The following is a 16,072-nucleotide window of genomic DNA, read 5'->3' as shown; positions in this document are numbered from 1 at the left end:
TACCTCAGAAACACTTTGAGCCCTGGGAGGCAAACTCTCTGCTTCTGTCAGGACTTTCCAAATTACCAAGCCAAGAGAATCTACCTTGTAGCTACAGGAACACAGATTCCTGAGGCAAACAGAAGAAAAGTAAAGGTTATTCAATTTATTTTAGCAATAATGCCTCAGTCGTGTTTGGCCTACAGCCTGATTTCCACTGGGTTTTTAATGAGACGCGTATTTCCACCCGTTTTGTGAGAGCTTATTTTCATGAGAATGCTACCGTCCGTGTCTACTTCTGTGCAAGCCACTCCTGCAGAGCCAGGCACGGCCCCACCATGAAGGGAAATCACCCAAACCCTTCAGTGAACAGTTTCCATTCACAACAGGGCTTCCAGCCAAAGATGCTGAAATAGTTCCTGAGGCCTAGTTTTATGTATCACAACAAAATCAGTGCTCTCACGGGGAAACTCTTCCAGTTCTTCTCTACAGTCTGGTGCTTCTCTAAATCATATCTTTGACCACCTCTCAGTGAAGAACTGTCTTTGCACATTCTCACTGGGCTTGGGACTCTTACCTGGCCTGTGGCTCACTCAGTTCCCATGGGATCAGGCGGGCCCAGGGTCCAGCATCTCCTCTGCAGAGTCAGGAGCACGTGCGCCATTTAGACGGACATCAAGCAACAAAATCGTCAAAATGTTTCTCCGGCGTTGATTCGATGATGCCTAAAAGGTGGTTGGGACCCATTTGGAGCCACCTTAAGGACGCCCAGGGCTGGGAGCAAAAGCTGTTGAATGATTTGCCTGCTGCCCTAGGGTGGGCAGACACCTGTTCCCTAAAAGCCATCTTCCTTCTCTGAGGCCCAGGAAGGAGTGTGATTCTTGAGCTCTTCCGCAGGGCATGGCCAACGGGGGAGGTTCTGAGGGAATAGGCCCTAGGCGATCGCTGGACCTCGCAACTCCTGTCCATGCTCCTGATCCACCCGCGTCTCTCCATCGCCACTGCCACCATCCCCGTGCGAGCTGACGGCCCTCTCGTCAGCAGTGTCTTCATGACTGGTCGCCTCTCTTCCAATTCCACACACTTTTCACCGTGCAAGGGAATTTAAATCAACAACGACAACTTCATTGTGTCTGCTCTCCACGAGGGCATTATCTCGGCCTCCCGTTTCACCCAGGATGAGGTAAAATGCATCTAAATATGGACAATAAACGCAACAAAGGATCAGGGCTCTGTCCACCTCTCCACGATCGATTTCTGTTGCTCTGTGGGGTTCCTGCTCTCTCTCCTTCAGAACTGTGCCTCTAGGACCGTGGGTTTAGCTCAGTGGTTTCACCGCCTGCTGCGCAAGGACAAGGACCCGAGTTCGATTCCCGGTACCCAAAAAAAAAAAAAAGAACTGTGCGTCAGAACTGTGCGGCACTGATTTCTGCCTACTTCCGGTTCTCTCACTCCCCCACCCTGTAGGGCTCATTTCTACCCACCCCGCCCTCACAGCTTTAACGCTCCTTCACTAGGGCGTCTCCTCGACCATCGACCAGTGCTGTGTACTTAGGGTCCATTCTCTCCCACCCTGCCCTCTGCCTGTCCGGTGCTCCTCACAGCTGAAGTGACTTAGCACCTACACTTCCTGCTATTATAGTTTCGTTACATCAGGGACTGTCTACCGTGTTTGGCAGTATCTCAGTGCTCGTTCCCGAATCACAGTGAATATGTATTTAATGAATTCATGACAGTGATCAGACTCTGATCTCCTCTCTAATATGAGAAATGCCCAAGAAGAACTTGCCCAGCCCTAGGGTGAGTTCTTACTCATCACCGTTTCTGGAAACAGACTGTAATTTCTATTAAATTTGTGAATTTCAGTGTGCCATTTTTAAGCATAAATGAAATGCAACAAACAATATTTTAAGGTCAGTTATGTATTCTTCCTGGGGTGAAATGCATCTAAATACATGAGAATACTTATAAATCTCAATGCATCCAAATACATGTGGACATTTATAAATATTTATGAATACAAATATTAGCATATACTAATTTTATGATGCAGACTGCTCAGGGAAAAGAGTTTGGAGAGGGCCTAGATATACAGATATAGATATTGAAATGCCTCCATGTGAAAGGTGTTAGCATCTCTGACTTACCTCATTCCCTGAGATTTTCCTCCACTTGGGTTTTTCTGTCATATCATCTTTCTTCTATAGATTTTTTCATTATCTTCACTGAGTCCTTCCAGAAACTATTTGTTAATCTAACAAAGAATATATTCAAATGTAAAATCTTCCAAAGGTGATCTGTGAATAGCATATTCCTTAGAGATTCAGCTTGATAAAATAGCCACCGGCTCAGTTTAAAGATACCAGAAAGAATATCAAAGTGAGGTTGATAAATTGGGAGCTTAGAAAACAAACCCATTGTCTCCATTCCTTCTTTTGCTCTGCACATTGTGCACATGATAAATATGCACAATAACACATTTTCATTGTCATTTTGATTTTTAATTTGTATTATAAAATATTAGTTTGCAAAGAAAAGACAATAGTTCAATGAACACCTATATACTCATCAACCAAATTAAATAATTATCAGATTTTTCCACAAGAATTTTACATTTTTTCTTTTTCTTTCCAGACAGTATATAATGTCTATCTTACATAATTCAGAGTTCAGCTCTAAGCAGTATATAAGGGGTTTTTTTGTCCCTAATCACACTACAATTACTACAGAACAGATGTCAACGATCCCCTGATATTGTCTCTTGAATGCATATTTTTTGAATCAGAATTCAGACCAGACCTATGCATTACATTTTCCTGCTATAAAATCCATATTTGGTGGTAAGGCTCTTTTAACCCAGAGTGGATTCAGCCCCCCAGTTTGTACTTCTGCATTTAACTGCTGCGAACCCATGGAAAGTCCCTCTGAAGGCCTTGTCTGGGCAGGTGCCATTTAGCTTGTTCTTCTAGCCTTGTGCATCCTCACTGTTCATTCTCCCTGTAGAGCATGTGCTCCAGGACAGCAGAGACCTTTGATTTTGATCACTATGATACTCCTAGTGCCTGAAATTCTTGCATCATAGTCAGTGTTCTCTAAGTATTATTGAATGAAGAAATTATTCTTGCTTCTTGTGACTAAATATGAATCTCAAGCAGACCTCATAGCTATATTTTGCATGTTTTATCAGTCCAATTGCACAAAATACGTTTTATCTGAACATTATTAGATGTAATCGTTAATTGGGATATGGCACTTTCACTTGAGTAAGAGCCACCTAGCAAATCAGTAAAGCCCTGCGCGTGTCTCTGGATGATTGACAGGTAGGCCACAAACTGAGGAGGGAAGACCCGCCCCGGATGTGGGTGGCACCAACCAATAGACTTGTAGCCTGGACAGAATAAAAAGGAAAAGAAGGGAGTCTGCTCTTTTCTTCTCCAAAGAAGCTGCGGGCTTTGTCCCTGCCTGTGGACATTCATCTCCGGTTCCTTCCATCTCCCAGGGCAGACTCTTTGCTTCCCGACATAGACTCACACTGGACCCTGCAGGGAGCTCCAGGTCTTCTGCCTTCGACTGGATCCTCCGGGTCCCGGCCACAGAAGGCTGTTAATTCAGGTTCCATTACGGGTTTCTATCTTAAAATGCAGACCTCAGGGAAAGGTAGATGAGTAACTAACTTACAGCAAGGTTTTAAAGACCAGATTTTCTCCCTTTGACAAGAGGGCCTGCATATTAATAGAAAGTGCTCTGAGTGAAGAAAGAAACTGTAACACACGTGGTAGAGAAAAGAATGGGAGGAAAAACTGTCACCTACTTTAAGTTTTGCCAGATGGCCTCTTATACACAATGCCAGCGGCTGTTAGGACAGAGTTGCAGACACTTCAAATCTGGGCCATCAAGAGACTGGAATGGCAAATTGTTCTGTGCTCTCATGATTAACCTGAATAATGTGTAGCTCCGTGTAACCATTTCCCCGTAGCTACACACCCAAAAACCAAAACAAAACCAAAAACCCACCTCATAGCTTCTGGAAGAAGCACAGTGATGGAGAAGTGACCAATTATTACCGTGCATATTCAACTAGGAAGGGTTCTCCAGATGAACAAATGGGGTGGACTTCTCACCTGTATATCTGGGCATCGTTCAGCCCTTTGTTCACCTACCAGGAAAATAATTTTACGAGGCTTCACAAGAATTTATGGATTTTTCCATACTCCATGACTTTTAATATTTTTAGTGTCTTTAAGCATTAAGAACTGGATCCTGAAAATATTAACTTCTCTCAAGTAATATTCAAGAGGAACTTTGATTTGATTTTCCCTGTTACCTTGACTATTAAACATTTTTCATGTTGACTGTCAATACAAAAACAAAATTAGCAGCACGTGTGCAGTGTGAGGAAAATGGAATGATTGCTTCCAGTACACCTGCAGCTAAATGCTTTTTACTGTAATGAATTTCTATCTACCTAGTGAATTCAGGAGAAATAATATTAGAAATTATGGGGATACCATGACTGCAAAATTACTGTCTAAAAATAAAAGAGCTATTAGTCTTACTTACTACAGAAAAATCTTAATGATGTTGTTAACCTAGCAAGAATCCACAATATTAGATTTTTCCTCATATGACAAATTTTTGAAAAATTATTTATTTCACATATATGCACTTTGGAATAGAATAAATTTATTTTAAATCCCAAATGCAACTTCTGCTGGTATGGCCAAACTACTTGACCTCTTTCAATTTCCTTATAAAAATGAAAGTATTTTATGAAATCATGTCTGAAAGATAAAGTAGAAAAATATGAAAAGTTCTGGCACATAATAGGTATTCCATAAATAATAGTGGATAAAAAAATATAGTTGTTGGGTTCAGGTCAAAGATCATGTTGATTGGGCAAGTGGATTTTATCTCTTCAAAGATCACAGTAAATAGATTGTAAAATGGTGCTAAGATCTGGGCATGGGAGTGTGATGGTGGAGTGCATTGTGTTGCCATCTGAAGATCTCCTGTGATGCCTTCCTGGGGATTTGGATGAAGGCCCATTGTCATGACAGCGTATAATTGGCCTACATCTCTTCAGCTTTCTTTCATCCTAAGTGATAGACAGAAAATACTGATTACTTTTGCCTGCTCTGAATGTCATACTCCAACATGAGAAAGCGACTCAGTGAAGATCAGGAGATCCATGGTTCCATTTACATTTATTTATACCTTTTCTCTAAGAAACTCAAAGCACTGTGTCTTATGTCTTCAGTTCTACTGGTCATCTGAATGAATAATTGTGAGACAGTATTAAATCTTAAAGCTGGGCTGGACTTGCTTCCATAGAATATTAAAGGGGAGAGAGAGTACCTTTGAAATGCTGATAATTTTAAACAGTGACAAATGTTTAAAGAAAAAGCAGCAGGCCAAAATACTGTAACTCATGCTAAGATTCCACATCACCATGAAACTTAGGTTGTTTGCTTGCAAGATCTGACCTTCCATAAAGAATAAACTTGAGCCATTTGTAGGAAAGTGGATGCACCTTGAGACCATAATGTTAAGTGAAATGAATCAGACACACAAGCTTAAATATCACATGGTTTCTCTTATAAGAAAGCCAAAATTTAAATGAAGAGCAAATAAAGGATAGATAATGAGAACTATGGAAATAGATCTTTCTTATAAGGGAAGAGGATTGAGAGATGGAAGGAAGGAGAAAAGAGAATGGGAAGGGGTTGAAAATGGATTGAGATGTGTCATGTGCATGTGCCAACTTCCTGTAAGGAATATGATCACTGTGTATTGGAAACATGTACTAATTAAAAATAAAAACTGAGAGAAAAACAATAAACTTAGCAGGAATTGAATACAAAAAAGATATGACCTCCAAGAGTAGAAGAGATTTGACTTTATGAAAATCAGATGACAGATGGTGGCCAACAAGACTTCATTTGCACTCCTTCAGGGACAATAATGGTGAAAGAACCGATTCACTACCTGATCAGTGTTTTTGATTTCCTCTGCTTTTTGCTGCCTCTACAACTTGTCCACTCTCTCTGGCTCATTGGAGGTTGTTTGGAGACTGGATATTTCTCAGCACAAGAATCAGTAATAAAAGCCAATTCGATCTTTGAAGGTATTGACATAATTATTGACATTTTGTTCTTCAACAATAGTGGTAAGTCCTGTTTACAGCATGTACCCCTGATATGATGTGATATAAGAGCACTTTGCCTCTGTGGTCTTCTTACCCAACAGCCCTAACTCTAGTCTACTCGTGAGAAAATAACAGACAGAGCCAGAATGAGGAATGTTGTACAAAAATCCCTGACCAGTACCTGAAACTATGAAAGTCATGAAAAAGATGCCACAGACCACGGAACACCAAAGAGACATAACAAAGTGCACTTTCTACTTCAACTCTGAATTCTAGAGTAGAAAAAAGGGATTCATAGGAAAACTAGTTAAATTTGAAAGAAATATGGAGTTTGGTTAGTAGAGTTTGGTAACACACCAACGTTGATTTCTTAGTTATGAAAAATGTACATGATAAACACAATAGTAAAAACAGTGGAACTGGACAATAAATATATGAGGACCTTCTGCGCTATCTTTGCAAATTTTCTATAAAGTTATTTCAAAGTAAAAAGTTTGGCAAAAAATTAATTTCAAAAGTAAAATAAACCAAAAAACATAATTATAGATAAATAAACAAAATAATTTGTAGCTAATTTGCTTCATTTTGTCTTTTTTGTAAAAACGTTAAAATGTTTTAAATATGTAAAGTATAAAATTCTTCACCATTCAATCTCCATTATGAATCAATAGATTGATTGCCGCTTCTTTTACAGAGGATCTGTGTTTGCTCCTCGATGTTTCTGCTGCTTTGGGAAAACAGCCTGTGAGGGTTTCACTCATCAGTAAAGAGTTGAATGACTCCAAAGTCTTTTCTGTGATGGAAGTGATTCCTCTCTTGATCGCTGGAGATCCCATCACTTGATCAAACTTATAGGAACATTCATAATTCACCACGTGAATACTCTGCATCACATCCTGCTGTTCTGAAGGAAGCATTTTGTAATCTGCTGCACCCCTCAACTATTAAGAAAATCTATTCGCACTGTTAACAGTCAGGACTACCTAACTTTAGAGAGCAAACAGGTGTCCACCGTGTTACCCTGCTCACCTGTGCGCCGAAGAGATTAAAGGCCACTGGCCTACGTGGACGAAATGGCAAAATTCTAAAAATAAATAAATATGTAAATAAATGTAAACAAAGCCTAGAAGGCAATGATAAAATTAGTAAGTTATTTACTCCTTGTTTTCAAGGTGCATAATTTATATTCTGAGAGCTACCCAAGCCATGAAAATATCTGACCTTATAGATACTGCTGTGTTGTTTTTTTTATTGAGGCTTTTCTTTAAAATGGAGGAGGGAGAGGAGAGGGAAAGAAGAAGGAGGAGGGGAAAAAATGAAGAGAAGGGAAGGGAAAGAAAGAGGAGGGAAGGGGGGAGGAGAAAGAAAGAGAAAGGGAAAGGGAGAAAGAGAAAGAAAGTGGGAAAAACTTATTTGAAACAACTTTAAAGTCATCAAGAAAACTGTTTCAGTCTTGAAGTCTGTGTGGGTTGCATGGTGGTGACTCGATGGCCCCCATTAGAGCTGTGACTCCTGCAGCTCTTGTTCTGTACTCGGCCCTTGGGGGCATCTGATATTCACGTAATTTAGATTAGACCTCCTGGAAACGGCAGACAGAGCTAGAGGAAAGGAATGCAGTCGGGAAGCTCTATCAACAGAGGAAAATGTTTAGTTTCCTGAACTCAGGGGGTTCTAGCGAAGTATTCGCCACTGTGCATGTTTTCATAACTATTTCTTGCCACTGGACTTTCTACATTTCCATTGGCAAAACCTCTGGGCAGACTTACCATGAGGCTGTTAAATCAAGGCCTGTCCCTGTTGCTAAGATTACAATGTAAAAAGCACAAGGAGTAAGTGCAAAAGTAAGACTCATCACAAAAATCTGGCAAAGTCAGGCCAGACCTCAGACTTAGCCACTACGAAAACCTGGGGTGAAGGTTTGTTTCAGAAGAAGAAAGAACAGTGGGAAGGACATAGGTATTTGAGCTTTCAAGGTCAAGTGCTATCAAGAACATAAGTTATTCTTTTGCAGAAGTGTGTTCTGCCTCTGGGAGGGGAAATGTGATCTTCAGCTCACTGAATTTTTCAAGTTGAAATCTGAACTTTGGAGCACCCATAGTGACATCATCAAAAACAACACGAAGCCTCTGACACATGAGTATCTCAAGAGCCAGGTGCTCTGTTACCTTTGTACCTCCAAAGAGACCTGACCCAGTCCTTTCCAGGCTAGAGAACTCCTTCTCAAAATGAGGATAGCATCACCAATGATGATTTGTCTATAAACCTTCATCATACATTTTTGAGTTGATGGTAATTTTAAGAAACAAATCTGCTGGTGTGTAGCAGTCAGCGTCTGTTCACAGAACCCATAGGGGCTGAAATACCTGGGCCATTGCCATGTTCAAATGGGAGAGTGCTTATAAAGTTCTTCATACAGAGCCTAGCACAGAACAAACACTCACCGAATCTCGGCTATTGTTTGATTTTGTTAGCTTTTCCTGGTCCTCCCTCTGACACGAACATCTTCATGAAATACTGGAGACAGCTAAAGCTTGAGAGGTTTACCAGCTTACAGGTGAGACTAGCAACACCGAAGATAGATCATGCTATTTAATAAGGGAATCAGACTCTAAGAAGAGTTCACAACCTTCTTCCTGATTCATTGCAATGCTTAACGCCCCTGCCAGGAAATTTCTCAGTTATTCTAACATAACTGCCTCATACTGCAGTGTATTTCCTCATGTTCTGCTTCAACGGAGACAGAGGGCAGGTGGTCACTGTCCTTTTCATAATATTAATAATGTTTTATGAGTTCAAAGATTTAGCAAATCTTTTCTTATTTCACCACAACAAATAAAGCTAGTTCATTAAACATCATCAGTAGCACTATGTTTGAAGAGCAGCCAAGGGTGAAGTATCAAGGAAAACATCCATCACTATTAAGGAGCGTAAAACATTCTCGAATTTAACTATTTGCTCCAAACATCTTTATATACTATACATCAGGGAGATTGCAAACGATTTCTTAGAAGATTTCTTTGAAGTGATTTCTTGGAACTAAACACAAAATAAAATTAAGAACAAGCTCTCATTCTCTCTCTCTCTCTCTCTCTCTCTCTCTCTCTCTCTCTCTCTCTCTCTCTCTCTCTTTCTCCAGTTCTCAGACATTTCCAGAAAGTCTTTAAAAACTTCCATTATTAAAATCAAATTCTATCCTCATTCACTAATCCTTTATATTTGGAAAGGTATAAGAATGTAATCAAAAAAGTATGAATGGCTTTTTGTCTCCCTCAAACTCTGAGCTAGTGTTTATGTTGTAAAGGTCTCATTTACCTTTCACAAGAACAGACAAAGCAATACATAGAGCATCACATATCTTTCTGACTTGTTTTTCTATAATGTTTTTTCTGTAGATTTTTGTTCCTCCATACCCAACATGTTTTTCCTTAGGAAATCATCCCAACTTTTAGCCTGTTCATTTCCAGGAAAACTTACTCAATTTGTATGGTTCTGTTGTGGATCATCTTCCAAAGTAACATAAAAACCAATTTTAGTTTATTTAAATGATAGTTAAATACATTTCTAAAAGACAAATATAATTTCTCCCATCTAAATGGATATATGACTTCTCACATGTAAGAGATTTGGGGAGAGGTTATAGCACTGATCTGATCTATCTATATTTGTTCAAAGCAGAAGTTACCAATTTTTTTCTTAGTTCTTGCATATTTTTCTCCTTCAGTTATTCTATAGACATTCTGTCTAAATAAAAAGCCCACATCCATCAGTGTAAATAGATAATGTGTATGTCAAAATCTTATTTTAGATAAAGAAATTTAAATTAACTTTAAAGAGCTCTTCTTTGAAATCCCAGATTGTGTGAGACTCTGAATATCGTCATGACTTTTATACTTCTTTAGCACAAATAGCATGGTATACTTTAAAAACCATTTTGTACTTACTTGTTTATAACTTTTAATGACAGTGTAGTTAGTTGTTTAAGCTTTCTGACCCCTGGAAAAATCTGAATCCTTGGGCATGAGGCCACATCTTCCTTGTTCATTGGTACATCACCTACATAAAGTAAGCACTGGAATATTTCTTGAATTAAAGAATTAGTTAATAGATTTTAAGTTTCTGATATTTAATTAAAATTGGGAATGATATCTTGTGGATCTAAAAAGTAGCCTACAGAAGTTTGATTCTTAGCACTAAATCCAACTTCCTGTGGACCGCTGATACTACCTCAGCTCCAGAGCTGCCTGGACTCTGTAGAAATAGCGTGAGGACAACTTTCTTTTATTCACTGAACAAAACTGACTATCTTGATAGTCTCCTTTGTTTTAAACTGTCAAATAGTGATTGGATGGCAGCTTGTCCATAAAACAGACTTATTCCATGAACTACCTTACTAGAAGGCCTTGGATAAGTGTCACTGATTTCCTGGTGATGGAGTATAAAGAAACCCCCACGAATCAACAGCAAGCAGCTCTCCTGCCCTTGCTTGGCCAGTGTGAAGGCACCCACGGTGCCCACGATGCCTCCTTGCTTCACACTGCTTCACCCAGGATAATCACAGCTAACGCCGGGTCGGCCTTCATCACCTTCCCCCCGAGACCAGCTAGAGAGGAAAGGAGCTTCCACAAATGCGAGCTTCCAGCCCATCTCCCTCCTCACTTGCTCTCAGGAACACAAATATGTGCTTGCACCTGTCAACTTCTGAACAAGGTGTCCTGTTTCCGAAAACGTATTTCCTCGGATTCTGGCCCAATGATTAAAAAAAAAACCACCTCAGCAAAGAGCGTGTAGAGCAGTTGTGCCCCAGGTTATCCGAGTAGCACTCACAGAGACCTGAGAGCGTCAGCGTCACAGAGCATTTCTCCGTGTCTTTCAGCTCAGACAGCGCCGGGAACATCCCCAGGGTCTGGGGCCTGCAGACACAGGGCTCTGGCTCTGCTAGAACTTCTGACTGGAAACCTCAATCCAAAAACGCATGTTCATCTAGGCAGCTGTCTGGATTACAGCCGTCTGAATAGTTCCGTGTAATTCCACGTAAGGCAAAGAGCAGCCAGGATGCTCAAATGGGTGTGGAGGGAAGGGGCAGCACCACTGTTTTCTCTGCTAACTATGGCTCACGAGGCCTTGCGAAGCAGGGCACCCGGACCCGGGCCTCGCTCCGTGCAGCAGACAGCCGGGGGCCCACCAGCCTCTCGGGGGAATGATTTGGCGAAAGACAACTCTCCATCTGCGCCGCATTACATGGTGTATTAGGCGGAGAGCGCCAGGCCCAGCCGGCCTTCGCTGGTGGCGGTCTGTGAAGCAGATCTACAGGAAGTGTTGCAGAAAGTCCTGGGTCGTCGCCTCCGGAGTCCGCACAAGCCCTGCAGGCCCGCGCAGGCCCGGCGCCTATGCAACAGAGCCCCCGGCCCGGGCTCGGGTTCCCCGACGAGATCGATCCAGTCCTCATTCAGATAAAGGCACCGATGGCCTTTCAGGACCAGTAAGGGACACCAGGAGAAAGACCCCGGTTCACACAGCGCCCCGGGAGAGGAGCCCAGTCGCGGGACGCGGCTGCCCTCTGCCGGCCGCCCAGCTTGGTCCTCGGCCAAGCGTGGTGCTGAAATCAGAGAACCAAGAGCCCCCAGGGCAAAAAGATTTGATCTTTAGCCTACATTACTTTAAAAAAAAAAGGGGGGGGGGGAGGCGGAGGAGGTAGGCTCCTTACTGCTTAGAAACTTCCAGGTAATCGCTGAGATTTCTGCACATTAGTCGAACTTTCTCTTTTAACCCAGGATGCATTTAATTTTAAAAACTATTAAAACATAGAACGATTTTAGCAAATTAGATTTCTTGTACCAAGTCAGACTGAAACAGTGACAGAAATTTCTGATGACCTTATCTTTATTTCCAAAGCAGTGCTAAGCAGCATGCATTTTTTTCCCCCTTAAAACCACAGAGTACCCAGGAAGAGCTACTAAAGGCAGTGCAGCAAACGACAAGCAGCTGAGAACCTGAAATCCAGGGCTCATTTTCAAAGTCTGGCTCCATAACTTACCAGTGCTGTGGCTCTGGAGAAGGGACTTGGCATCACTGTGCCTCGGCTGCTGACCGTTAAAATGGAGAAAACACACCCGTGTGAGTATTGGGGGAAGTCAGGGGATCGCTCCGTAAGGGCCCTGAGAACTCGGGTCCTCAGCTCATTGAATGTTACCCTTCTGATAATAAATGTCACTATTAGAGTAAAATTCACAATGCAACATAAAGAATGGCAGTTTGCTCTCTGTGTCTGTAACTTTGTGCACCTGCATATCTGCACGTGTGTGATACTGTGCACGTTCCCGTGTGTCAACTGCCAAAGCATTTACTGGGAACTCTGCAGCCGAGGCGAGCATTAGAATCACCTTAGGGCTCCCGAACACAGATGCCTGCCTAAGTTTCAGTCCCACAGATTACGTCGTCAAGAGGCCCGGGGTTTTGTCCAAAGCTTCTCTAATGATTCAAATGTGAACAAAGCTGTCCTGTATTTCATTGCATATTTATAGTATGCAACATAAAACTAGTGTATAGATGACATACTTCAACTCCAGTCATGAGCTGAAAGTTTGTTCTGATATCTATCAACTGTGAAATGATTTTCCATTCCCTTTCAACTACATCTATGTCAAAACATTTATTTAAAAAACAAACCATCTTTCTAGTTCTCAGCAGACTTTGCCAAATGAAGTTTTAAAAAGTCTTATTTATTGGCCAGGGATTTAGCTCAGTGGATTCGTCACCTGCTGCACAAGCACAAGGACCCGAGCTGATTCCCCGGTACCAAAACAAACAAACAAACAAAAATCTTATTATTTTTACCTACCATCAACACCAGAAAAGCTGCTGTAATGAAAAAATAACTGAGCCCTTTCACCTATTAGTCTGTGGTTTTAAAAACTGGGAGATTTCTCTGGGCATTACAGTACACACCTGTGATCCTGGTGACATGGAAGTCTGAGCTCAGCAGGAAGATCGAAAGTTCAAGGCCAGCCCGAGAACACAGTGAGACCCTGTCTCAATAAGGCTTTTAAAAAGGGCGAGGGATGTAGCTCAGTGGTAGGCACCCTTGGGTTTAACCCCCAGTGCTGAGGAAAAAGAAACAGAAATTCCTGTGAACATGATCTTCAGCGAGGAACCCTGGCTAAATTCTGATTGAAACGAGAGGAAGAACCAGAGAATATATCCACATCTGTAATCTGATGACGCACCAGACAAGAAAAGTATAAAGAAAGAAATCATGATCGTCCAAAAGCATTAGTGTATTACTTTTCTGTAAGTTTATCTTTGATTTGTAAGTAACACAGAAATGTTGAAAGAGACTCTCTTACCTTGATTAATGGCAAAGAATCAATGCAAATTTTCATTCATTTTAAAAATACTTGTGGATTCATATTGCAGACAAGTTTATCCTTTGCCCCATCGACAGTAGTTTCTCCGAATGTGAAGGTCCTATATATTTTAACTGCTATCTAACAACTAAATGGCTGAAGCAAAGCTCCCAGGAATAGTGCCAAGTTAGTATCCATCAGCAGCAATTCTAAGTTTAAAATGGAAACTGTTAGCAAATAGCTTACTATTTATAGTACACTGTTCAGCTAAAATATATTGGCAGGTTTGTTTTTAGTGTAAACAAGTTATTTTCTACTTCTTCACATGATGGTCTATGTAGTCCAGTTGGGATGTGATTCAGGCAAAAAAGCACAATGATGAACCCATTTCATTCAAAGTAATAAATTATAAATATGGGGAGGGGTGGGCTTTTCAAGTACAAGCAACCTATAAAATAAGGCTGTCCATTGTCATCAGTGAAAGAATTTTGTGTGACTTTAATGCAGCAAACACACATGTGTGCATGTTCAAGAGCTGTCAGGACCACAGGACAGGACTGCAATCTGAACTAGAAAAACAGGCAATAGGAGAATTTTCCCAAATGATAATTTTAACACCCACCTCAATTCTTTATAAGCATAATACCCAAAACTAGAAAAGCTAAATTTAGTAAGTACTGACTCAAAGCGAGGAAGCCCCCAGAGCCTCAAATGGCTAAAAAATCCATAACAAGGATCAGACAGTTACCGTGTTAACTATTTCTTCATATATCGATCCCTGTGGCGATGCAGACTGGGCAGAGTCACACAGGTGCTGGAACGCAGAAGCCTGGGGCCACGATGTGATAAAGACCGTCTACCGCGGGGCTCGTGGTCTGCAAAGCTGTGCTCACACGTGAGGGGAATGACGATGGCGAGCAACTGACTTAAATGCACCGGAGATTTGTCCTGTGCCAGGCCCTGTCCTGTGCCGTGGGAGGTGCCTCTGAGATGACTACTGTTACTGCCCGGCTCTTGAGAGAAAGACGTGAGGAACAAGGAGGCTGAGCAGGACTCCCGCCCCCAGGCGACTTCATAGCCCACAGTGACCCTCACGGCCGCATAGGGCAGTAAGAATCAGTCATGCGCCCTCCTCAGTATTAGAATTTTTAGAACAGGTTTTTATAATATTTAAGGTTCCTTTTGAAACAAGCACGCAAAATCTCTAAAGCAAAAATTGTACCAGTCATACTGGAAGAAATAATGTTGAAAGTGGATGAAGGAGGTTCTGGAAAAACTAGAGCATTCTGTAAACTCTGAGCTGGAGGGGATGTGAGACAGCAATGTGTCAAATAGATGTGTGTGCTGATCAGGCAGACCCGGCCAGACAGCTTTAATAAAGGAGTGGGTATGGAGCCGATGGGGGGATGAGCCTAAGATTACACAGGCAGAATGCAAGTATTTTGAGGAACGGATGAGGTAGTTTGCCTATATTTGCCTGATTCTCCAACCTCAAGTCCTTACTTCTCTACTTGCTGCCTCCTGTGCAGAAACAGAAAACAATAATTCAGCAGTCTGGGGAAGTGCTGGGTAGTAAGATTCACCACCATGTAAGTTTTAATATTACATCAAGGAGCCAGGATTTTTTAAATATTTTCTACTATAAAATGTACCTATCGAGTAGGACATTTACCTAACGGCTTCTTTTATCTACACTTCATGAGTGCTGGCCCATTTTCGAAGTTGGAAATGTAAATATGAATTCCGTGTCTTATGTTCATACACAAACACATGAAAATTTTCAGGGTGTACGGCTCCAGCTGTGCGTGGGGTGTGGAACACAGCTGAACGGGATTGAGAACCTAAGCTGGTAACCACGACTTGTTCAAAGGAGACAATATTAAGCAGATTTTAACTTAAAGTTATCATGGATTCTTCAGATAGGCATTCTGTAATCAAACGGTCGCTAAAGATTATTTCTGGAAATTGAAGCCTGTGTCCTAATTACACGTTCTTTGATCTTTGAATGAAATTTCCCAAAGATATAGATTGCAGTTCTCTTTAAAGACTACCCAGAAGTTTTAGGCCTTTTCTAAAGCTTGTTATTTCCTTCGAATGTAAAATATATAGTAGTTGGTCATGAATCAATACCACTAATTTGAGATTCGATTTCTAGACCAGCATCAGTTCAGAAAAGGACAACAAAACCTGATTGTGAATGGGCTATTGACATTTGTGCTACTATTTAGGAATATAAAACTCCTCCCGTTAAAACTATGGGTCACAAACCAGGTAACACTTTCCACATGAGCTGTGAATGTAGTGGTGAGTACTGGATTTAACCAGATTCAAACCTAGGCTCAAAGGAAAGGGTCAAATACACATTTATGATGAGGCCTTGTTACACACGCTAATAGGTAATTGGTTACCAAGCATTACGTGCTGCACATTTCCTGTGTGGCTGCACACTGGCAGATCCTTGGTGGAAAGCATGAGTAAGAACTCTTTGTCACACACAGTCTTTGTCTTCAAAGACCGAGAAGCTTACTGAGAAGCCAGGGTTACTCATAGTAAACATCACACGCCTCACATCGTGCTGTGACCTGGACAGTCATTAGCTCACTTA

General features: G+C 41.4%; 1 long non-coding RNA gene across 13 annotated transcripts in view; it reads right to left on the bottom strand.

The window, feature by feature from the left end:
* Nucleotides 1-14,479, bottom strand: part of LOC101725345 (uncharacterized) — a 35,950-nt gene extending 21,471 nt beyond the window's left edge. For 2 of the 13 annotated variants that reach the window (XR_015442573.1, XR_015442581.1), the window contains exons 1-2: nucleotides 2,127-14,461; nucleotides 557-1,173 (exon numbers count right to left, since the gene is read on the bottom strand). This is a non-coding gene — a long non-coding RNA (uncharacterized LOC101725345). Of the gene's footprint in view, nucleotides 1-556; nucleotides 1,322-2,126 lie in introns of all 13 variants that reach the window. The other 11 variants (XR_015442584.1, XR_015442578.1, XR_015442582.1 and 8 more) reach the window with 11 other exon arrangements.
* Nucleotides 14,480-16,072: the final 1,593 nt, after the last annotated feature.

The sequence above is a fragment of the Heterocephalus glaber genome, unplaced genomic scaffold (assembly GCF_053883595.1).
Source record: "Heterocephalus glaber isolate CG9 unplaced genomic scaffold, H.glaber_assembly_v1.0 deba00001550, whole genome shotgun sequence".
NCBI lineage: Eukaryota > Metazoa > Chordata > Mammalia > Rodentia > Bathyergidae > Heterocephalus > Heterocephalus glaber.
This window is presented reverse-complemented; position numbering and strand designations above follow the sequence as displayed.